The sequence below is a fragment of the Cricetulus griseus genome, chromosome 2, assembly GCF_003668045.3.
Source record: "Cricetulus griseus strain 17A/GY chromosome 2, alternate assembly CriGri-PICRH-1.0, whole genome shotgun sequence".
Lineage (NCBI taxonomy): Eukaryota > Metazoa > Chordata > Mammalia > Rodentia > Cricetidae > Cricetulus > Cricetulus griseus.
Window position 1 is genome coordinate 219,132,582 of NC_048595.1, and position 25,810 is coordinate 219,158,391.

Consider the following 25,810-nt stretch of genomic DNA (forward strand, 5'->3'; position numbering starts at 1 on the left):
CCCAACAGATCAGCACCATGTTTTAAGAGATACAATACCTCAAGAAAGAGGTAGTAGTCTATCCACATGGGACAGGATTTGGTCCCATGAGGAAAACGTTGGTGATATGAAATTTGAATACAAAGAGGTACTTTAACTCCACTCTGTTAAGGTCACAATTTTCTTTAGCACAACTGCCTGCACCTAAAGCATGTCTATTTGCTAATCGCTCTGACTCTTCAATCCTAAATTTGCTATTACTAGTGAGTTATCTTCCATCTAAAGGGTTGCCCTTAGCTGACCTGTCTCTTGAATGGAGGTCACGAACGTTATGTAGAACATAAAACTCAAGCACCAAAGACTGGCCATTGATGGAGTACTTCTAACTTCTGGCAGTGGTGAATGGCAGTTGTTAAAACAGGTTCAAAGACAGGATTTTGGATTTGTACATTCAGCCACCTTTGAGGTTTCTGGGCCTTTCTTCTAACCAAGACCAACACTGCATTTAGATTTTCACATGTTCCTGCAGAGAAGGGACGTTTTCGTCAAATGTACCCGAGGCCACTGTGAGACTTTGAATTCTGCTGAGCCAGGTGTCCAATTGATAGATTTATTGAGATCATGTTATGTAGTCAGCTGCCACAGTCCACTTTAAAACTCAACGATGTGGAGGAAATGCAAAAGCTGGCAGTCCTTTTTAACAGCCGTTAGCAAACTTGGCTTGGAGGAATTCTCAAGTGTGCTTCAAGCAGAGAGAGAAAAATAAAACATGCACGCACATACAAGCACATGTGCATGGGCAAACACATAAACACACACACACACACACACACACACACACACACACACACACACACACACACACACACACATTTGCACTGAGAACTTTAATAGGGAAACATTTCATTTTGGCAGAAGAGTGCAGTCTGTGGTACAGTGAAGTGCCCCAGCAGCAATGTGGCAGTAACCAGAGATGTAACTGGTATTATGGTAAGTAATTCCTTATACAAAGATGAGTTGAAAGACCGCCAGTGTACAGGCTCACTACCTTTAAATTTTTGTTTTTCTCACCAACAAATCCAGAATAATTGTCTTATTTAGGTCTGGCTGCGATAAAAGAATACTGATTAAAAAGTTCATTCTGTTTCAATACCTGGTAGTAGAGGAGTACCACATTGACTTGCTAGCACAGAAAAGTATAGCTTTGGTAAAGGCTCATTTTCAGGTTTATTGAAGTCTATGTTCTCACTGTGTCTTCATAGCATAAAATGGGCTGGCTGTCCCTCTAGAGTCTCATGAACTTATGCATAAGAAGGGTGGGGAGAATATTTCTGGCTACTGTCAAACTTACTGTCCTCCTGCCTCAGCCTCATCAGTCCTTCTTTTGTAGGCATATGCCAATATGATTACTGTAAGCCACCTCCTTCATAATGACACCAACTCACTTCCCGTGACATGATTACTTCCTCAAGTTGCCACCTACTATCATGTCACACTGAAGACTAAGTTTCTACACATGAATCTGGGGACTTTCAGTTTAAAGCAACAACACTTTGTGTCTCTTCTTTGGAGAATTCTTGTATGCAACTCTTTAAAAATACGTAAAATTATAGGATTATGGGAACATTAGATGATTATTAAAAATACCCTCTCTATTAAGAGAGCTTGTCATTGGTGTATCTAGGGTTTTAGGAATAACAGGAAAAGAGTGGGAGCTGGAGACATCATGTAACCTAAGATCAGAAAACAAACACATGAAATTGAAACTAGAAATGATGTGTTAACCCCCTTTCCACTTTATTTTAAAAATATGTTGTTAGCCTTATGACCGATTTGGTCTGGATATGCAACTTTTGTGGCTAATACATGGGCTAATACAACCGCATCAATAATTTCTCACCTCTTCTCCTAGCCTGTGCTCCCCTCAAAAATATCTTAAAAAAAGAAACCCAAACAGAAAATAGTAATTAAGGATAACTGTGTGAGAGAACAGAACTCCTAAGAAATGAAATATGGAGACATTATTTAGACATAAATAAATAAATAAATAACCTAGAAAATTCACTTTTCTTTGGTCCTATGATCTCTGTGCAATACTTGTGTTTGACACTGCTTCACATATCACACCAATTCTATTAATTTATACATATATTATGCTATCTAGTTTAACCTCACGTTCAACCTAGTTAATAAAAATACACAATATAAATTTTTATAATTTTCATAAGAAAGCAATATCAAGAGTGAAAATTTTAGGTCTCACTATAGTAGCCATTAACTTAATGACAAATGTTTTACTTCAGGTGACACAATTACACCATACATACACACACACACACACACACACACACACACACACACACAATGCCAGGCAAATAAAAATATTATACTTGGAGAAAGAATGTGTCTTTTATGTCATTTTAAACACTACAGCAGGACTTGTTTTATTTTATAAATAAAATGATTCAATAAAAAGTTTTTTTTTCAATCTGTCTGTGTTTCGTCAACACAGAAGTCACTTCGGTAACTCCATAAAAGGAAAAAAATAAACCCATTTTCTCCCTTAAAGGATACATGAATTTCAGGACCTTTGGAGAATATAATCTTTGTGATTTACCACTACTTTTCAACTAGGAGACATGATACATCACACTAGGAGGAGTGCCTGTAGCCAGTTGTGTTCCTGAGAGGGTCCTCTTTATTCCATCAGCTCCATGCTGGAATTGCTTCACTGCAGTGGATTTGTGTGTTTGGTTCTGACGCTTCTGAATTCCCTCCCAGAATCCAGTTAAAAAGAGGGAGGAAAAATAACATTAGTGTCAAGAACATTTTGGGGTTATCCACAGAAAAAACTAACCTGAGTTAGTGGGAGATCACTGACTCCAGACTGACAGCTGGGGAACCTGAATTGAACCAAGCTAGGCTTCTGAATGTGGGTGACAGTTTTGTGGCTTGAGCAGTCTGTGAGGCCACTGGCAGTGGGATCACTTTTTGAAGCCCATTCTCTTTGGAGGGACACCTTACTCAACCTAGATATAGTGGGAATGACCTTGGTCTTGCCTCATAGTAAGGTGCCAGACTTTATTGACCCCCCCAGGAAGCCTTACCCTCTCTGAGGTTGCATGGGGATAGGCTGGGTGGAGGGAGGTGTTACCAGGAAGAGGAGAGGGAGTGGGAACTTGCATTCTTTGTTTGTTTGTTTGTTTGTTTGTTTGTTTATTTGTTTGTTTTTCGAGACAGGGTTTCTCTGTGTAGCTTTGGATCCTATCCTGGAACTGGCTCTGGAGACCAGGCTGGCCTTGAACTCACAGAGATCCTCCTGGCTCTGCCTCCTGAGTGCTGGGATTAAAGGCATGGGCCACCAACGCCCTCGGAAACTGGCATTCTTATGTAAAATGAGAAATGATTGTTTTTAAAATAAAAGATGATATAAAAAAAGAAGCTCAAACCAAACTGGACTTTTCTTAGTTTTAAACACAGGGCAATGCAAAGCATTTGATGTCTCCTGTCATCACAGTTTGTGCAGTTAAATAACTTATTTTTTTTAATTCTGTTATTAAATCTTCTTAGACTCAGTGCTAACAAAAGCTGTTTAAAACATGAAAATACAAACTGTAAAAGCTGTAGTGAAGCAGAAGTAAAAATGTGTAGATGTAGAACATGTCAAACACAGCAGAAGAGGCAACATCATTGTAGGATTTCTTTTAAATCACTACCATGAGTAAGAAACAAAAAATGGGATGAATAATTATTCAATTAGTAAAATAAACATAAAACTATTAAAAGATGTAAATGTTTGACTGCAAGTGAAAATGATAGAGGATATAATGTGTATTTGCCAATGTCATGCATATTTACATAGATTAGTATGTGACCAGATTTGGCATCATTCATACTCATATTAAATGCATTTTTGAGATCTCTAGAAGCAAGCCAAAGTTTCCTAATTAATTTCAGTAGAGGGTTCTGGAACTTCCACTACAGACAAAACATTCTGTGCCTCTGGAAAATAGAGTATGTAGTTGTTATTGGTGGTATTCTGTAAAAACAAACTGATACAGAATCTATCAATTATATTCCATATATCTAATTCTTATATAGCTTCAGTTTTAAAACTTAGGACCAACATTGAACCTTCTGCCCTTCACTAGATAAGCAAATTTTTCAAATAATACCATCTGTAAACATTATAGCTATACTACGCCTAAACTGACTTTAATGTCTTCAGTTAGACAAATAAGTAAAGGGGTCTATCTTCCATTGTTACAGAGAATACCCCAGGAGCAGAATGTGACTGGCCAACGTTCTCTGTCCATCTTGACTTTACCTGCAGTTAATTGCTAATGTTTCCCCAACTCAATTATCATCTCTCAAAAGAAGACTTCTCCTTGTTGGTTTGCTAGTCAATCTATCACTAGCCTCTATTTCTTTTCTTTTTTTTTTCAATCCCATTTTCCTCTCCCTACCGTGCCTCCTACCAAGACCCCCCCAACCCAAATCCCACCCACTCCCCAAGAATAGTGAGGCCTTCCACAGGAAATGATCAAAGTCTGTTACATCGTTTGGGGGACCAATATGGAATGGGCTCCCAAAGTCCATTTGTGCACTAGGGATAAACATTGGCTGCACTGTTAGAGGTCCCATATACTGTCCAGGCCTTCTAGCTGGCACCCACATTCAGAGGGCTTGTTTTGGTTCAATGCTGAGTCCCCAGCTTTACAACTAAGGTCTCTGTGCCCTCACTAGGTCAGGTCAATTGTTTATGTGGGTTTCTCCATCACTGTCTTGGCTCCTTTGCTCATCCATCCTCCCTCTCTACAACTGGATTCCAGGAGTATGGCTCAGTGTTTAGCTGTGGGTTCCTGCTTCTTCTATAAGATACTGGATGACAGCTCTAGGATGGCAACCAAGGTAGTCGTCAATCTCATTAGAGGGGAAGGGCATCAAAGGCAACCTCTCCACTACTGCCAAGATTCTTAGTGCCAGACCTCCCTCTAAACCTATACTGGCTCCCTCTACCAAGGAAAAGGAGAAAAGGAGAAAATAATGGGGAAGAGAACAAGAGGGATCAGGAAGACTGAGACAGGGCATTAATAGAGGAGAGCAAGAAAGAAGATACCTTGGTAGAGGTAGCCTCTATTTTTATACTTTAAAATAACATTGAGAATAAAATTTTCACCATCAGTCACACTGTCCCCAGTAACTGAGATGCCCCATTAATTCCTATAGGGTGGACATTGCTCCCCACCACCAGCCTTTCTAATTTTATGTGATATCTGATAACCAGAGTGACTTTTGTTTGTTTGCTTGCTTGCTTGCTTGCTTGTATTTTGTGACAGATTTTCTCTGTGTAATATCCCCAGCTGTCCTAGAGGTTGCGTTCTAGATCATGCTGGCCTCAAACTCACAAAGATCCACCTGCTTCTTCCTCCTGAGTGATGGGATTAAAGATGTGTGCCACCACTAGGACAGTGGGATGTGTAGCTCAGCAGTAGAACATTAGGTTCAATCAGAGTGACCTTTTATGTAAGTAGCCAATGTTCCTTATGAAATCCTCTTGGACTTTTCATTCTGCATCATCTCAGATCCTCTCTGGTTCGGGGGCTCCTATGATTCACCATGATGCTACATAATGCATCATTCCTGAGAATCATATCTATTCACTTTTCTGTAAATGTGCAGTGGTTTTGCTTATTTCACTCAGTTGAAAGATTTTTTTTTTGCTGTTTCTTTTTTTAATTAAAATATACCCAAAGGGAAAGAAACATAAACAGGAAATACAGATTAATATTGCTTGGTGCTCAACAAATCACTCTAGTTGCTTTTCATTTTCTTTTTTTAGTCATTATTTTATTTTATTTTAAAACAATCTTTCTCATTTTACATACCAGCTCCCACTCCTTCCCTTCCTCCTGCTCGCCCCACCTTCTCCTTACCCACCCCATCCACTCCTCAGAGAGGGTAAGACTTCCCTTGGATAATCAAGGAAGTCTGGCACATCTGTTTGAGACAGGACTAAGGCCCTCCCTCCTATATCCAGTCTAAACAAGGTATCTCTCCAAAGAGAATGGGCTCCAAGGAGACAGATCAAGCTCTAGGGATAAATCCTAGTCTCACTGCCAGTGGGCCCATAGACTGCCCAAGCCACATTACAGTCACCCACATTCAGAGGGCCTAGTTTGATCCTATGCAAGCTCCCCAGCTGTCAGTCTGGAGTAAGTGAGCTCCCACTAGCTTAGGTCAACTGTTTCTGTAGGTATTTCCAAAATGGTCTCCTCCCTCTCTTTGACTAGACTCTGGGATTTTGGCCCAGTGCTTAGCTGTGGATCTCTGCATCTGCTTCCATTAGTTGCTGGATGAAAGTTCTATGCTGATAATTCAGGTAGTCAGCAATCTGATTACAGGAAAAGGCCTATTCGGGTACCCTCTCCACTAATGCTTAGGGTCATCCTTGTGGATTCCTACAAATTTCCTTAGGGCCAGGTTTCTCACTAACCCCATAATGACTCCCTTAATTGCTTCCACTCTCTGTATGATTATTTGTTAATCATGCAAATAGATTAACATTTATTGCTTGCATTGTCTATATTCTGCAGACATAAGCCAGAGTTTAGAGACTATCCAGGTTTTGTTTGACTTGTATTCTCAAGGGTCAATACAAGTCAAATTCATAACAGATAGATAAATAAAATTCTGTAATACTAATTAAGTAAATTAACCATAGGGACATAATAGGAACCCTATCATTTTGCTTTCTAAATTGATTATGGTATGTTATTTTAAGTGTTACATTTCTGCAATCATTAAATAACACACTTTATATCTGAACTCTTTACAGTACTTCCATGAAACAATCAAATTTTACATTAATTTTCATATATACCTTAAGTTCAGTATTTTTATTTATAGGGACAGTATTCCTTTCTAAAAGTAGAATATAATTTGGAAACAATCAATCTAATTCACTCTACTAAATGGGCATATTCATGTAGCACTTTTGTAGGCTTATATGTAATGGAAAAATAAATGGACAATGGCTATCAGTTAGTTTGGCGAGTCCATGAACTAGGTCCCACTTACCAGAATGCTTCTTGTTAGTTGCGCTCAATTAAAAGAAGAGTGCTATGTATTTGTGTTTCTGGCCCAAGGCAAATTCACTGATGAGTGGCTGGTCATACTTATGGCTGAGGGACAGGAGCATGTTAAGGTACATACCTTCTGTACAGTACTGCCATTCCTTCTCCAGTTATAGTTTATTTAAGAGAACTTGAGGAGTCCAGGAAGAAAAAAAAAAACACCAGGAAGAAAACAGCAGGTGCACAAATAAAGGAAGTGATAACACACAGAAATGACACATTTTAAAATCTTTCCCAAACAAGCCCTAGGCTAGGACACTGTGTGTAGTTGATGGCCAATGCAGATAGCCAGCCACATTGGTCACATTCTTCTTGGTTTTCTGTGGTTGAGGTCATCAGGAGATTCTGTACATGTACAGCCTCATATAGTATCTAATTAAAATAAAGACTGCTGTGAACTCATTTGTGCTTTCAGCTTCTGTATTCTGAATAAAAGTGCAGTAGATCTTGTCTTCCTGTGGATCACCCATTTGCTAAGAAATTGTAGGGTTGTCACTGAAAGCAAGTGTGGCAAACCCTGAAGACTAGACTGAAGGAAACTAGATAGAGTCTCCAATGTGATTACTATGCACTGCCCTCTATATACCAAAGATTATTTCCAACCTGATTTCCTCTCTTTTAATAGTTCAAAATAAATGGTTTTTAACATAAATGATAGGAGTTACACCCACTTATCTCTCACTGAGACACTTACATAAGCAAATATAAATTGTTCATTAATAGAATAGCTCCAGACATAGACACAGACTTGTTGAATTACACACACACACACACACACACACACACACACACACACACACACACACTAGTGTTTAACTAAATGTCTCTGATTCCACACTAACTCTGTCTTCTCATATAACACTAATAATGTGTATCAGGGTAAAAGGATGATAACTTTGAGTTGATGCTGCTGTCAGTCCTTCAGCAAGCACTCAACCAAATCACATTCAAAAGAAGGAATGGATACATTATTAAATATATTATAGTACATTTTCAGCTGTCAAGCCTGAAACAAATGACTATATATATTTGCATTGTAAAGCATTAGTGTAGTCAACAGATATTTTTGAAAACTTATTCTAAGCATCAAGAACTCAGTAAGGTGAATTACCAGATTCCATGCATTGATATAAAATAAAAAAAGAACATGTGAACAAGCATTTGATTAAAATAGGAATAACTGTGAAAATAACACATAACTCTCCTAAAGCATTTACTATTTGCTATGAGTTGCCCTTTGTATTATGTGCCCTGCAATCCATCCATTTATCTATCTATGTATCTACCTGTCATCTGCCATCATCTAATTTCTCACCTCACACCTGAAAATAGGTACTCTAAGTGATCAGTAACATACCTAAAAGTGGTACTGTTTACATGTATTCCAAATTGGTTAACTTTTTTCTATTGTTTTTACTTGAAATTTTAATCTCTACTCTCTGTTCTTAGAGTATATATTACTTTTTATATTCTTCTTATTAAAGTATCTAACTATTTATTTTAGTGCATGCTTATATATGTGTTTATGTGTGTTTGGGATACTATGTGGGAATGAGGGAGCCAGCTCAGGTTTGGCCACAGGGCCTTTGCCCACTGCACTTCCATTGCTCATTGCATCCCACCCACAACCATTCTTTATTCTCCTCCTTCTTCTTCTTGAAGAGGATTTTCCCTCCTTAGGCCACCATGTGCTGGAACTCACCACATAACCCATGCTGCTAGTTCTCTGAAGTGTGGAGGTGTGAGCCACCCATCTAGCTTCAGATTTCCTATTACTGTTCTTACTTTATTGTCCTCTCAAGAAATATCAAGAGAAATAATTGGCATAAAGATTAGTACTGTAGATAAAGACACATGGAGTTCTGTATCACAGGGAAGGAGCTTTAGTTGTTCAAACTTTCCCTCATCATTAAAGTGTGTTTCATATAGTGGCAGGGGTCAGACCCAGAGCTGTGTGCATGCTGGGTAAATTTCAACAAACTGAGGCCACAGTCCAGGCTTTCTTTTCTTAAAGGAAGCACCTTCTAGATACATCCATGAATCTACCTCAGTGAGCACACTGATTTCAATTGCAAGAGCTGCCTCAAGAAAGTTGCCTAAGACATGGATCACTAAACATCTGAAAGTAAGTTAATGGGAACTGCAGGACTAAGGACTAGTTGCCAAATAGAAGTCTCTCTTTTTTTTTTTCTGACATGAAGCAGGCCTATAGCTTATAACAGGGACAGGCAGAAGGTTCTCTGCATTTGTATTCAACATTGTTAGAGGGATGCACATTTCATACTGTTGACACGACTGGTTCTTGTCAATGTGAAATGGATACAGCTTCCTGAACTAACTCTCCTCCCTCAAAGATTTAATTAAGTTAATTGCATACCATGGCTCTCTTTCTATCTGGTTGATTAGTGTTCAGTGAAAAATTGATTGTTTTTCAATCCCTTAGTGATTTATTTTTCTTCAGGGACAACAGAGTCTACTGTTTCTATCTATTCAGTAACTTTGTGGCAGAGATGTTGGTAAGCACTTTATAGAACTAGAAACAAAGAATTTATAATGAATGTTTACCCATCTCTGGTGAATTCCCGCCTGCTCAGTCTCACTATATGACTGTCCTATTTTTTAGTAGCAACAATGTATCATTGAGTTCCATATGCCAAAATGTTGGTTTGCTTTTCTTTCATTCCAGAGTTGGTATCATGTAATAACTAAGCACACCAAGTCTGAAACTCAGTTTCTGGACAGTACTTGTAAGCTGTATGGATTAATTATGCTGTTTAACCTCTCTGTGCCTTGCTTTGCAGCTGTAAGATGAGAAGAATGGCAGCCTCTGTTTCACAAGGCTGCTGTGAGAATCCTGTATGACCACATATAACATACTGAGCATAGTTCCCAAAAGAGCATACAACTTAATAAATGGCATTGTACATTCTCTTGTGTTTATTTTATGACTCCCAAGAGGAAACCAGTTAACCACATGTTTTGTTTTTCTGCTTAAGATGAAACAGGAGAAAAAGTGGCTTAGGAATTTTAATATCAGCAACACATTGCAGTATAAAAGAAGAACAAGATCTCCTAAGTTAATGGGGATCGTGGGGGAGGGGAGAGGAAGTTAGATGAAAAAGGAGGGGAGAGGGACATGAAGGAGCAGGAAGATCTAGTCGGGGGAGGAATGGAGGAGAGCAAGAAAAGGGATACCATCATTAAGGGAGACATTATAGTTTTAAAGAGAATTCTGGCACTAGGGAAATGTCAAGAGATCTACAAGATGGACCCCAACTAACAATCTAAGCAATAGTGGAGAGGCTACCTTAAAAGCCCTTCTCTGATAATGAGATTGATGACTCCCTTATATGTCATCCTGGTATCTTCATCCAGTAGCTGATGGAAGCAGACACAGATACCCACAGCTAAACACTGAACTGAACTCTGGAATCCAGTTGCAGAGAGGAAGGAGTGATGAGCAAAGGGTCAAGACCAGGCTGGAGAAAGCCACAGAAACAGCTGACCTGAACAAGGGGTTGCTCGTGGACCCTAGACTGATAGCTGGGAAACCAGCATGGGACTGTTCCTAAAGGAGGATGTCAGTTTGGAGGTCTGAACAATCTATGGGGCCACTGGTAGTGGATCAGTATTTACCCCTAGTATACAAATGAACTTTAGGAGCCCTTGCATTATAGAGGGATACTCTCACAGCCTAGATCCACTGACTAGGGTCTAGGCCCTGCTCCAAATGATATGACAGACTTTGAAGATCACCCAAGGAAGTTCTTACCTTCCATGGAGAGCAGAAAAGAATTGCGATAGGGGGACAGGGGAGGAGTTGGGGGAGAGGGAACTGAGATTGACATGTAAAAGAAGCTTGTTTCTAATTTAAATAAAAAATATTCAAAAAAGAACTATATCCATTCTTAAATACTCAGAAATTTATATGCTCCAATTTACACATTACCATAGCCCCTTGTTCTTATTAAGAGTAATACCTACTTGAGTTAGAGATAACAATTTTTTAAAGAGTATTAGACTTGCTTAGAGCATGTTTACAAAGTGAGACTAGGTTTACTAATATACACTGTAAATAGAACAGATTAACTCTTGGGTAACTTTGTCAAGTCATTTTCAGTCTCCAACTAATTCTCTTAACAATAAAAGGGGTTGTAACTTAATTTCAAAGATATAATTTTACTTATCTTTCAAAAGTTCCTCCTCTTAGGCTCCACAAACAGTAGGATCCCTTAAAGGTTCATGATAGATTATACGCTATTATTTTATTTTCTTAATTTTTTGTTTGTTAATTTCATGCATACATTTAATGGGCTTTGATCCAGGCTACTCCCCACTCCGTCCTCTCCAGTTCCTCCCATCTTTTCTCCACTATTTTTCTCCCAATTTCATGGTTTGCTTGTTTGTTTTTTCAAACCAAGGAATCTACTTAGTGCTGTCAACACATGAGTGGATATACAGTCCTACACTAGAGTGTGGGTAGCTTCTCAGAGGCCAGACTCCCCCTCTCCCTGCAGTCACCAATTGCCAAGAGGTTCTCAGCCTTAGCAAAACATTCAATGGAAAATGACTCTCACTTGAAAAATGAAAACAAATAACTGACTTTTCCATTTGCTTTTCAAATCTCAAATTGCCTTTTCAATATTAGACCTCAGTGGGCTCAACTATATTTTGAAGTACTTTCCAAATTTATTGGGTCAAGATGGTGATGGGGAAACCCACAGAGATAGGTGACCTGGGCTTTTGGGAGTTCCTAGACTCTGGATGGAAAGCAGGGAGCCAGAATGGGATTGACCTAGACCCTCTGCATCTGGGTGACAATTTGTCTTTTGTGGGGTTCCTAGCAGTGGGACAAGGACCTGTTCTTCTTTGGAACCTATTCCCTATGGTGGGATGCCTTGTTCAGCCTTTATGTGGGAAGAGAAGCTTGGTCCTGCCTCAGCTTGATGGGCCATGCTTTGTTGATACCCATGGGATATCTTATCTCATCTAAGTGGAAAACGGAGGAAGAGTGGATGAGCAGGTGGGGGAAGATTAGGTTAGGAAGTGGGAGGAGAGGAGGGAGAGGAAACTGTGGTTGATATGTAAAATAATAAAAATGATTTTAAAAACCATAAGCACTAATCCACCTAATCTAGTACTGATCAGATGGAGTTGGCCTGGATATCAGTGAGTAGATCAGTAATGAACATACTTGGTGATGTTTCTAAGTTAAAGACTCAATTTTCTAAGGCTTCCTCCAAAATTAATATTGTATAATGCTAGGCATAGCTGAATCTCAACTCCAAATATGAACTAAGACTTTAACAACTGTATAACTGTTCCATCAAGAAGCTATTCCTAATGTAATATATCATAACTGTAATTGGATTCTATTCTCCCTCTTCATAAGCCCATTGTATAACATCTGTTAAAACAAGGAATGTCTCACTTCAGGAGTCTCCAAGACATGCCTTGGCTTTGTTTTGTTTTAAATAAAGCTTTTACAGATAGAAGTATGTTCTCCACTTAATAAATCACATATAAATTATCATCTCATTAAAATAGATATAAATATGCAGCAAATCTGCAATATGGCACACAGAACAGTTTGAAAAGCAAACTGGTTATTTAAATGTCTGTCAACAACAGTTTATTCTTCTACTAAGAAACAAATTATTTCATAGATTTAGACACTTGCCAAGTTTCACACTATTGGTATGAATCATAGAAATCTGAGAAGACATCCCTTGCTGTCTCAACATTTCAAAAGTTTACCTTATTGAGTTAAATTACTTAATTAGTATTGAACAAAGTAGGAGGTAGAGTGCGTCTGAGCTAGAGATTCATAACCAGCAAAAAAATGAAGTCACTATAACTAAATTATTAGATGTTTTCAAGTCCAAGTCTAAGCAACGTATATGTCAAAACCTTGAGTGTTTAAAATGCTAGCCTATATTTTGAGATAAGATTTAGCTATATCACATATATATGCCTTCTTTATATATACACATGCATTTCTATATAGACGAACACATATTTTTTTCCTTTCTTTAATACATATACATGCATCTCTCTCTCTCTCTCTCTTTCTCTCTCTCTCTCTCTCTCTCTCTCTGTGTGTGTGTGTGTGTGTGTGTGTGTGCACGCACATGCTATGTTTTGAAAACTTGTCTCAAATCTGTGTAATTTAGAATTAGTAGAACAACCAACAGCTGCTCTGCTGTTACAATAGTCCTGTAGAGAAACTCTACACAATTATTGCAGCTTATAACTATTTTATTTATGCTGTATCCCTTTAAACTTTAACCCTCACCAAAGAATTGAACCTCGACTTCTTTTTGAAGAGAACCTTCCAAGCTTTAAGTTTCATGCTGACAATAGCTCTCAACACATGATCACTGATCTAGAAGTGGGTTGAAGAAATAATTAAAAGCTTTTTTTTTTAACACAACTGTCCATGGCTATGCATTAGCACATTTAAATTTTTCCTCCATGAATCTACCAAGGAGGAACCAGATTGATTTTAGAGAAAAGACAATTGTATTTCAGAAGACTTTATTTGTCCTGTCATCCACTGTGTTTCTCTTCCCATGCTTGAAAAAAATATCAAGTTAAAAGGCGACCACAGACTCAATGACCAAAGAAACTTTTAAAGCCATTCTCCCCACAACTTGGAATCAATAGTCCCTTCTGAGCCTAGCAGGCACCAGTGTTCCACACCAATACAACACAACATGAACCCAGCAGATGCTCATGGATATAGTTTTGTTTAAATAATAAAGCCTTAGGAGTGGACAGAATTCCTCTATTTTGAAATAAAGAAATACAACAATTAATGGAAAAAAGAGGCCATGAATTTGAAAGTTAGTGAGGTAGTTTATATAGGAAGGTTTGTAAAAAAGGAAAGGGAAGGCAAAATTATGTAATTGCATTATAATCTCAAAAATAAAAGAAATAATTATTTTAAAGTCATAGGAAAAGAAAACTTGTTAACTGTCAGTAACAGGCAAACATTAGTCTTGAAGATCCAAGATGAGAGTTAGATGACCACCCACCCTAATACATGTTACACTGAGTAAATCCTCCACTCCTTGGACTTTCCTATGATTCTGCAAATGCCTTAAGTTATAATTTCCTAAATCCTTCTTGATTTATTTTGCAGTATTTCCCTGAAATACAAGAGAAGGAAATCAATAAATCAAAACAGATTATATTTTTAACACAAGTAAGTGTTTGAAGAAACATGTCAAGCCTGAATTTAAGTATTATGTAATGTGTATATCCATTGAACATTATATTTGATGCCATTAATAGGTACAACAGTCATGTTTTTTGTTTGATAGCTAAAGGTAAAAATAAATACACCAATCTTTACAATTTAATTAGATTTAAAATTATTACTAAAATTTTCTGAGCCACTTGTTTAAGAACACAATATCAGAATCTAGTCTCTGTTTGGACCTCCTCTCACATACAGTGAGAGGTATATTACTGAGACATGGTCTGTGGGCCTCAGAGAATAATCATCTCAATACCAATGTAAGAAGTGAGTTAACATTGGGGCAAGGTATTGGTACAACCCATGCTGCACTCCAATCCCTGTAGTGTCTCCTGATTGCAAGTAAGAACCTGTCTCCTGGTTCTTGCTCTGAACCCTCACCCATCCTTAGAAAGCTATAAGCAGATCTCCACTTCTGCCACTTGGACTCTAACTGCTCTCTTCAGAAACTGCCATTGTTGTCTGTCTCCAATACTGAGGCCTGAATTTAGCATGAATCTCTGCTATGCTATTGTCTTCGTGACTATTTGACCAAAGTATTAATAATTAATTTAATAAACTCCTTAATCCCAAGGGAACCATTTTGGTACTTTCTTGAATTTCCCTTGAATGTATTAATTTGAAGCAATGTTCTCTACCTCATGAAGAAATTATTATATGTCATGTCTTTAGATTTCCTTTACCTATAGATTTTTGTATCTGGTTGAGAATTTGCACCCTGCTCTGGTGTTATTGCTTCCCTCTCACCCCTAAAGATGCAAACAGAAACAACAACAATAAAGAACAATAGTATCTAACATTATTTCACATTTCTCACATATCCAGCACTAGGTTAAGCACTTCATTTGAATGAAGATGCTTCTGTGGTACTAGTACTCTACAAAGTAGATAGTATTAACTCCTCTATATGCAGAAGAACCAGACAGAGTAACATTTTCAAGTAGGCTCCTACTATGCAATGAGTCTTTTTGTGATGACCTAAAATAGGTTCTTCTTAGGAAAAAAAGAATGATGACAGTAAAGAAGGAAGAAGAAAAGGAGAATCAGGAGGAGGAGAAGAAGTTTTTGTGTTTGGGGCTAGAAAGACAACTCAGCAGTTATGGGCAATTGCTGCTCTTACACATTACCTAGATGTAGACTGCAGAACCTACATCAAGCATGTAATTCTAATTCCATTAAATCTGATGTCCATTTTTGGATTCCACAGGCGCTGTCCATATTTAATGCACACACACACACACACACACACACACACACACACACACACACACACACACAATCACGAAATAAAAGAAGTAAATCTCTAACAAAAGAAGTTATTTCTCCCATCTATGCTGTTTCCTTGCATTATGTTTGAAGCTACAGTTGCTATGGAGAAGAAACTGATACTGCAAAACTGTACTATCTCTGAGTAGCCAGTGCCACTGCACATAGTGATAACACAGAGACTACTGAACTAGAGATTGAAGACATAGCCTTTATTTTTTCATCTATGCAAAGAAGATTTCCAATATTTGCTTCCTCACTGAGTCAGTATCCTTCCAGCCCTGATCATTTCACCCTTGTAAAACTACTCAGCCAACATCTTCAACAAATGGTGCTGGCACAACTGGCTGCACACATGTAAAAGACTGCAGATAGACCCAAGACTATCGCCATGCACAAAACTTAAGTCAAAATGGATCAAGGATATCAACATAAATCCAGCCACAATGAACCTATTAGAAGATAAAGTGGGAAATATCCTTGAATTAATTGGTACAGGAGACAGCTTACTGAACATAATACCAGTAGCACAGACACTGAAATCAACAATGATAAATGGAACCTCCTGAAACTGAGAAGCTTCGGTAAGGCAAAGGACACAATCAACAGACAAAACGGCAACCCACAGACTGGGAAAAGATATTCACCAACCCCACATCTGACAGAGGGCTGATCTCCAAAATATACAATGAACTCAAGAAGCTAGTCTCCAAAACACCAAACAATCCAATTAAAAAGTGGGGTACACAACTAAATAGACAATTCTCAATACAGGAATCTAAAATGGCAGAAAGACACATAAGAAAGTGTTCAACATCCTTAGCCATCAGGGAAATGCAAATGAAAACAACTCTGAGACACCATCTTACTCCTGTCAGAATGATCAAAATCAAATGACAGTTTATGCTGGAGAGGATGGGAGTAAGGGGAACACTTCTCCACTGCTGGTGGGAGTGCCAACTTGTACAGCCACTTTAGAAATCAGTATGGCGACTCCTCAAGAAAATGGTAATGAATCTACCATAAGATCCAGCTGTTCCACTCTTAGGCATATACCCCAAAGAAGCACATTCATACAACAAGGACATCTATTCAATGATGTTCATAGCAGCACTATTTGCAGTAGCCAGAAGCTGGAAGCAGCCTAGATGCCCCTAAACCGAAAAATGGATAGAGAAATTGTGGTACATTTACACAATGGAGTACTACTCAGCAGAAAAAAACAATGGAATCTTGAAATTTGCAGGATAATTGATGGAACTAGAAGAAACCATTCTGAGCGAGGTAGCTGGATCACAAAAAGACAAACGTGGTATGTGTCCCGCGCGCTCTCTGTATTTCTCGCCAGCAAGAAATCATACGCAGGACACTCGGATCCTTCTGCAGGAAAGCTTTAATGCGTCTTGAGAGGAGAGCATAAGCTTACCAGAGCGGAGACCCTGAGCCAAGAATCCCGTCCCCTAATAAAGGAGGGCAACCGCCGCCTTGGACGTGTCACCCCATGATTGGCTGCAGCTCATCCGGCCATATGACGCCACGGAATAGGCAGAGATCAAGGAATGGAAAATTACCCAGCGCCTGCGCAATAATCTTGTTTACATTCGGTGCCTGCCGGATGCAGGCGCCATCTTGTAATGGAGAATGCAGGGACGGCTCCCTACAGGTATGTACTCACTCATATGTGGATTTTAGACATAGAGTCAAGGATTACCAGCCTACAATCCACACTGCCAGAGAAGCTACTAAACAAGGAGGACCTAAGAGACATACATGGTCCCCTGGAGTAGGGGAAGGGGTCAAGATCCCCTGAGCAAATTGAGAGCATGGGAAGAGGGGAAAAGGGAGAGGGAGCTAGGAGAATGAAAAGGGGAGAAGAGGAGAGATGCAGAGGACATGAGGGAGAAGAAAGGTTGAGTCAGGGGAAGAATAAAAGATAACAAGAATGGAGATACCATATGGTCTTTTGAGAATGGCCATAAATTTGGGTACAAAATTTCTGTTATACAAAACTACTATAATCCAAGGTCTTGCAATGCATTATTCCAGGGCCTTCGATGATCTCTGCAGTGTACTGCTTTGTTTAACTTTAGAAAGACAATTCTGCAGAATCCTGAGATACAGTCCAGATATGTTGTTCAAGGAAAACCTCCCCAACATTGTTCTGTAGATTAGATGGCTCTCTGCTTGTCCCCATTGCATCATTGGCTTCCATCATTCCAGAACATGCAATAACTCATGTGATTAATCCTACTCATTCACCCCTCCAGCTCTCTAACTACAAGTACCTTAACAATAAAAAATGGATATTTTTAAATTGCTTTTTGCTTTCCATTGCCAAGTGCAGGTTTATCACATAAGGGCCAATAAGACATTTTAGAAAAAAATAGTAAGAGAACAGATAAACCTAATGAAATCTCTAAACACAGAGATGTTTTCCTCAACACCAGAAGAAACAACAGAAGGATGTTTCATCTATCAGCGTATTTTTTACCATCCAGCCCACATCTACCAGTTTAGGGAAGCGGAGACTGACTAATCTTCCTCTCTCCATTTCTTACATCAGTGTGTCTCAGTATGTGGATGTCATGTCTGCTGGAGAATCAACAGATCATGTAAAAGCACCTTAAAACCAGGGCCACTACCCAAAATTAGAAGGATCATGAGGAAAATCACAGCATGGTATTCTATTTCCTGTTCATTTCTGTGACAGTTGTGGAAGTGTCTGACCATGATATACACACCAATATGAAGGGTTTGCTATTATTGATTGATACTCACTTCTTTAAAGGACAATATCAGTCATGTACAAGATGTACTGAGGCCCACAATGTATAGTGAAATGAATTTAATTTGGCTGGAAAAAAAGCTGTCCTACTTTGTATGATAGGTAATCTCTCTGGATCTTGCTTTTCTTCACCTAAGAAATTAGGAACAGAGTTCCCCCAACTTGCAAATTCTTGGATTTTGTGGAAGTTCAGCCAATTGCACTTGTTTTAGATTAAAGACATACATTTTACAACTAATTTAGGAAAATGCCAAGGTCAAGTTTGTTAAGATGTTAATGACAAGTCAGGTCTCCAATGTGCTTCTCATAATAATGCAAAAACTCTTTTTCTAGCCATGTAATCATTTTCATGTGGTTTTGAAAGATGAAAGTTTAAAAAAATACATGATTCAGTGTCATCACTTGAAAATTTTTCAGAATTATATGCGTAGATATCTAAGAACAGAACACAGAACAAAGTTTGCTCTGGCTCTTCCATAGAATATTGAGGATCCCTATGAGTGCTATGAACAGGAATATCAAATCTAATGTTGAACCAGCAGACATCATGTTGTGAGAACATGTAATAAAAAGTACCCACAGTCACCACTACCTGTAGGATTTCCACAGTTGAGTATTAATGCAGGGTGGAAGGAGCATGATTGGATTGTGCTGCAAAGGTAATTCTATCAGTAAGGAGCATGCACTGCAAGAATAAGAACATTTGAATTTGGTACTCTGACCACTCAGGACAAAAACTAGGCATTAAGGTGAAGTCTGTAATCCTAACTGCGGTGGAAGAGATAGGAGGATAATAGGATTGCTGGCAAACCAATCTGGTCTGTTTGGCAAGACCCAGTTAAAGCCCTTGTAGGTCTCAAAAGGTAAATGGGAAGCATCTGGGGAAATACTTTAGCTTCTACAGACATTAACACACAGATATAGGCACATACCACACACACACACACACACACACACACACACACACACACACACACACACACACACACCACATGGGACTACCATTGGAGATGAGAGAATACCAAGACCGGAAAAAAAAGACTTGAAAGGTGGTTGGAGAAATGGCTCATAGGTCAGGAGCACTGACTGCTCTTTCAGGGACACAGGTTCAATCCTGGACACCTACATGTTGTTTTTGAACTATCTGTAAATCCCAGAGAATCTGATGCTCTCTTCTGGCTTCCACAGTCACTGTATGCTTCCAATACAAGGACATACCCGTAGGTAAAATACCCATACACAAAAAAAGAGAGGTTAAAAATAGATGTCTAAAGACCCAGAAGATTGTGTAAGCAACAATGATTGCTTTCATTTGTCTAGTGGATAACAGTGAAATCAGGAAAAGGAAACTGGCTCAGAAATAAAGCACCTGGAATGTATTCATGTCTTGCACGGAGCAGAATTGAAAACAAGCATCAACACAATGGAATGTAAGTACTTGACCGGGTAGAGCACAGAAAGAATGAAGAAATTTGCTAAATCTAGGAAATGAAAATTGAGTTGGGACAGAGAGAGCAGGCTGGCCAGTCTCACTGTCAACATGTGAAATCTCTCCAAAGGCACAAAGGGGAGGGGGAGGTGTTGCATATCATCCAGAAACCAAAACGTTTGATCAACCAAAAAAAAAAAAAGTAACAGTTTCTACTCGAAGATTGTCTGAGGGAAAAAAAAAACCTGTGATTGAGTATACTGTTGGGGATATTTAACTCCCTGAGTAGGCCTTAGGAGTGAATATTATGGGTTGGGTATGCTAGAGTTTCTGTGATTTCAGTGCAACTGTTAATTGTTCCCTGGAGACTGTGGTCTTGCGTCTGGAATTTTACTGATTTCCAACAAAGGTTTATATTAAATTTCCCAGCTAAGACTGCTGTAAGGATGATTTATGCCACCATCTGTCAGAAGTCTCCATGTGACAGAGCGATTTTACTTACCAAATTCTTCTACTATCTCTATTCTGATACTGCATTTCCTGCAGTTCTTTGTCAAAAAGTTTTAATTTAATGTTAACAGGAAAAATTCATAGTTTCCCTTACTCTGGGCAACTGGCAAGTTTCTTTCTCCAGTCTCCAGATACTTAGAAGATAACTGGAGACAAATGAATCATTTTCCCTAGCTTAAATCACCATTCTAAAAGGCAACTCTAATATAGGAAGCCTCCTTCCTTCTTGTGTCTAAATTTCTTCTATTTCTTCATCCAATTCATGTATGCTATCTTGTTAAGAATCTCAGATAGAAGCCTGAGAACAATTGTGAACAAGCCTCTTTGGAGATGAGATCCAGGATAAACAATAGCTTTTAGAAACATAAATATGGCGATCCTAGATGGTGATAAGTGCTAGGAAGGAAACTTATGCATGGGTGCTTGTGTGGCAAGGTGGAGAACTGGCTATGTTTGATTGAGGAGTTGGTGAAAACCTTTCCAACATGGTTCTGAGCCAAAGCACTGAAATGTGTGTGAGTGTGTGTGTGTGAGTGTGTGTGTGTGAGTGTGTGTGTATGTGTGTTTGAGTGTGTGTGTCTGTGTGTGTGAGTGTGTGTGTGTGTTTGAGTGTGTGTGTGTGAGTGTGTGTGTGTCTCTGTGTGTGAGAGTGTGTGTGTGTGTGTGAGTGTGAGTATGTGTGTGTGTGAGTGTGTGTGAGTGTGTGAGTGTGTGCGTGAGTGTGTGTGAGTGTGTGTGTGTGTGAATGTGTGTGTGTGTGTGTGTTTGAGTGTGTGTGTCTGTGTGTGTGAGTGTGTGTGTGTGTGTGTTTGAGTGTGTGTGTGTGAGTGTGTGTGTGTGTGTGTGTGTGTGTGTGTGTGTGTGTGTATTTCCACTCAAGTTATCCTGTTATTCAATTCAATGCGTCTTCGTTCCTCTCTCTCTTATAGGTAGCCACTTATGTTTAAGTCCATCACAATTTTGGAGGACCTCATTAGTCTCATGACTGCTTTATTTTGTTTTGTTCTTGGCAGTTCCACGATGAACTATACAGGAAAACACTAGAGCAAAAATCCTTTGCAAAATTAGGGCTCAGAGTTTGGTAAATGTCTTGAACCTACATTTGTATAGGAATTCAGCAGCAGCAGTAAGCAGTTTACTTGGCTGTCTTGTTTTCTGGGGACAGAGCAGGATGATTACCTTGGTGATGTGCTCTACTTCACAGTCACTGAAGAATATTCTTCTTTCCTAGATCTGTCTTTCCTACTAAGATCAGATTGTGGTTGTTGTTGTTTTCCAAAATTTTGATGACCATTTTTCTCTTTAGTTCCTCAAAAAACTAACTGTACCTATCCTCTGAAATGCCGATGTCCCTCAAAACATGTGTTGAGCTTATCTCTCTTATTAAAACCAACAAATCCCTCCCTGATGTCTATCTAGCCTCTGAACCTTACATGCCCAGGCCATTTAAACCCTGGCAACACCTGAATATCTCAGGTGTTGAATTGTGAGTTTTGATCTGCAGCTCTGCTTTTACATGAAGTGCTTTCCCCAGCCCTTAGAGGTTGCTAACCAGCCCTCTCCCCATTTCAAGATTGCTCTAACTTCAGTTTCCTCTGGGAATTCCATCTAACTTCCACAGAATGGAGTAATCACTCAGAACTTGCATTGCCACAGCACTAGCATGTATTTCTGTAGCATCTTCTGAGGACTGTTTTTCTTGTCCCTTCACCTATAAACTACTCAATAGATTTTTGTCTTACTAATATGTGCATGTTCTACCCATTACAAAATCCTTGACTGACTGTCAACCAGAATGAATACTAAATTAAATAGAAAGTTTAACTATGACTATCTATCATTTGATATTAATTTAATTCATTTTTATACAGAGGCCTTTACCACCTCTCAGACAGTAGACAAAAAAATAAAATCAAAGCTTAGTTTGTTATCTAATGACAGACCCTCTACACATACCCACTGACCTCACTAGCAGGCATCATGCCATCCAGACAGATAGGCTGCAATAGTAATGGCCAGCAGACCATGTTGTCTACCAATCAATTTTTGTAATCTCTACTCACTTGTGATCTCCTTGAAAGCTCTGTTCACTTTGCACTCTGGTTTCTGGGATTAAGTTGGTAAATCTGAATCATTTTAGACTTGAGTCTTCCCTGTAGACTAGTTCTTTTGGCTCATCTCAGAAGCCTGCCCTCAATAAGTCTCTGCTCAACTGCCTGAATAAACTCTGGTTACAATAAACAAGCAACAAAAAAACTTAATACTTTGGAATCATACAAGAACATGCCAAGATTTCTTAGACAAATGGTTATTAAATTACAGTATCATTTAAGACCTGGTAATTTTGTTTTTATAAGGCCTGACCCCAGGATATATTAGTCTAGCATATACCCAAACAAAGAAAAAGCAAAAAACAAAAAGCAAACAATATTTAAATTGATTTCACAGAATCATCCTGGTAATACACACTGAAGCTCAGAAATCATACACTGCTATATTCTAGAAGAAAATATCAACCATTAACTATAGCATTGTGGAGAGGGCTACTGGTTTGGACAAATCAAAAACTCTATTGGTTACTGTGTTAATGCAGTGATAAAATATCTATCAAGAAACAATGGAAGGGATAGGGGACTATTTTAAATCTTGGGTTGAGAGTATTACAATTCATCATGTCAGGTCAGGCAGGTGGTGGGGGAGCAGCTTCTGTATGCCCTGGAGAGAATGCTTGCTCACATCTCAAGGGATCAGGGAATAGTGAGAAAAGGATGCTGGAATTCATCTTCTTGTTTTATACATTCCAGGACCCCCTGGATGCTGGGATGATGCCACCCACACTGAGGTCAAATCTTTTCACCTCAGTTAGCTGTTTCAGTAAACATCTCACAAAACACACAAAAGTATCCTTCACAAGCACCCTCTGCATTTCTTAATCTAATTAATTCGTCAAAATTAACCACACTAAATCTAGTGTCAACCATATTTTTCATCCTTGAGATTCTCAGGTGGAAAACATTCCAGGAATCATATTTACCCTGGAGTGAAGAACAGAAGATATGAAGAAAAGATTAAGCTTTATTCCCGACACAACACAGGAACAGTAGTGTATTGTGAAAGTAGGGAACTTTATACTGCTGTCAAATATGGATGGAGTCAATTCACTAAGTCATTTAAACACTCCATGAATTAGAAGACTGCTGACAAATTATTGGCATTATATGTCATGTTTATCACTTGCACCTGTAGTGTCTACCATAGCAACTGCCTCCTTGTGAGCAATGCTTCCTGTTGGTTAAGCACAGAACTCCAGATGAAGGTAAATCTGTGTTTCCCTCTGTGTCCTTTCAACAGTATCTATTGTCCCTCAATCTCAACACAAGGATGATCTTTTACATTGAGTAAGCATTTCTCTCCCTCTGGATGACTTACACATCCTCCATCTATCTATATGATAAACCATCTATGTCACAGTTACACCACCCAGAAGTCTTGTAATAATTCACTATGCAGTTGGTTAGCCACATTTCAGATATGAATACCCATAATTCATCTCATATTAACTATTGACATCCAGCAGCCAATTACCTAATAAACACTATGAATTATACAGTTTGATAACATTGGTTAGTTAAGAAATACTGTGATAAATAAATGCATTTATGGATACATGCATGGAATGATAGATGAATAAATCACTACATTCTGCAGTTCTTAAAATTTCCGCTTAGAAAAAGAATGGTCATGTTCCTTCCAACATGAGCATTCTATAAAGCTCACTTGGAGTGCTAAGCTTAAAGTCAGTCATTCCTTTAGAATAACAAACACAGCAGTTGTCCTAGTTGAAGGTGGAGTTATTAATGAAATTATAGACCCTAAATTGGCCAATATTACTCTGGACTTTCTAAAGCATTTAGTAGGACATGTTGTTGTTGTTGTTAGTAGTAGCAGCAGCATCAGCAACAAGGTTTTTCTGCTTCTCAGTTCTACAGCTGCCTCATGCCATGTTCTGGCACAATACCTTTCATCTGAGGACTAAAGCCATCTTTAAAATTAGAGGGTGCAGTGAACTGAGTACCATACCCAGAGGACAAAAATGGAAATCACTTAGAGTTACCTGAGCTTTTCCCTTCACTCAAAACCAGCACAAAACAAGCTCCTTCAGCAAATTGAGGCTATAAATAAAATACAGCACTTCATCATTACGTTTTAGTCTTTGTACAGCCTCCAAGCTGCCCACGGGTCTACATGCAGCAGCATTATTAGAACGCCAGAGGGACAGGGTAGCCCAAGCTAGCTAATCACAATTGCTACATGACAGGGCTATAATTCACTGAGTAGGGCAGTTATTAAAATTCAGGGCTTTCTCAGCACGGTGACCAGAATGATGATGGCAATACGGCTAAGCTTCCTTGCCAACAGTGGGAACACACTGGAAAAGGTTCCCCTCTCTCCTCTAACTGTTGTGTGAAACTGCTCGCCAATCAATAAAAAAATGTGGTCAGTTGTGCCTTCTGTGCTGTGAAAGCTTTTGTGCAGGAGAAAATGTCCTATTTACATGGAAAGCACACATAAAAGGGAAGGTCTGAATGTCCTATAAATCATGCTACAGAACTCTGCACTAAAACCACCTTCCACAATTAAGAGAAAGCAACAGCAAATTGGCTAATTATCATAAGAATGTACAAACACTCTTGTCTCCTAAGTGCCATTATTAAGTTTTCTAAATATAGTCATTTCAATTGTAAAATTTATAAGTCATTTTGTTTTTTCTCATAACAAATCTGTGCACCCTTGTGACAAATGCTATAATCCTCAGAAGGCAGAAAAGCCCTAAGCTAACATAAAATGAACTTTTTATGAAACCTATGAATCTAGAGGAGAAGCAATTGAATTAGTCTTGGCATCAGACTAAAACACACTTAGATTGGAAAATTAACAAATTTACCCCAATGAAATTCCGTTATGGTTTAATGAAATGCAGTTAAAACAAGTTTTGAATTAATCTTTCTCACTGATCAAGGAAAGAATGCAATTACAGCAAACATAAAACTCCATAACAATGATTAGAATATTATTTTCTTCTGAAAACAAATTAGTTAGAACACAGGCACCTGAAACCACAGTTTGAAATCAGTTAGTAATGATAGCCTTTCACTCTCCAGAAGAAGGCAAGAAGATTGCAAGGTAATGTCACAGCATGCTATGTTCATTCTGCCCTTTAGTAGCTACGGAAAACAGCATTGCTGTAGAATCAATTTAAATTAGTAAAATTGAGTATTATCCAAAATATGGTATTTAATTTACCCTGAATTATCCAATATAGGTATAGCCTGACAGTCAGATAAATAAGATGTAATAGATAGACATACAAATAAAAATTATATATAAAACCACTGACACCTAGATTTAGAAAGTATTTTTAATCCATCATTTATACAAAACTG